General features: G+C 48.6%; 1 protein-coding gene across 1 annotated transcript in view; it reads right to left on the reverse strand.

The window, feature by feature from the left end:
• Window positions 1–393, reverse strand: part of spra (sepiapterin reductase a) — an 18,717-nt gene that overhangs the window by 1,422 nt on the left and 16,902 nt on the right. The gene's annotated exons all lie outside the window — the stretch shown is intronic.

The raw sequence follows: 393 nt of genomic DNA on the forward strand, positions 1-393 counted from the left end.
CGGGGGCGGGGGTGTGCCCGAAGCGTGAATCCTTATAAGGCACGGAAAACAAATAACGATTCCTAACACTGTGTCTACACTGGACGCGAGCGGACTTATTATAATCAGTGATGCTGTCTACACTGGATGTGGCGCAGCACGACACGACAAATCCCCAACAGTAAACTGCTGCCGCGTTCTATTTATGACGTGCTGACACAAATTTCAAATGATTTTCAAGGGTCGCTTTGTCGCGTCCAGTGTAGATAGACTTTAGCTGATGCGGCACGGTGCCGTGTGACACGTCGACTGTCGCGTCTGGTGTAGACGCGGTGTAACGGTTGCCTGTTACATTACAGTACATAAAATTTAACTTACCACATAAACAGAGTTAGGAGAGATGAGTGAGGACGA

The sequence above is a fragment of the Sinocyclocheilus rhinocerous genome, unplaced genomic scaffold (genome assembly GCF_001515625.1).
Source record: "Sinocyclocheilus rhinocerous isolate Xijiao unplaced genomic scaffold, SAMN03320098_v1.1 scaffold2447, whole genome shotgun sequence".
Taxonomy (NCBI): Eukaryota; Metazoa; Chordata; class Actinopteri; order Cypriniformes; family Cyprinidae; genus Sinocyclocheilus; species Sinocyclocheilus rhinocerous.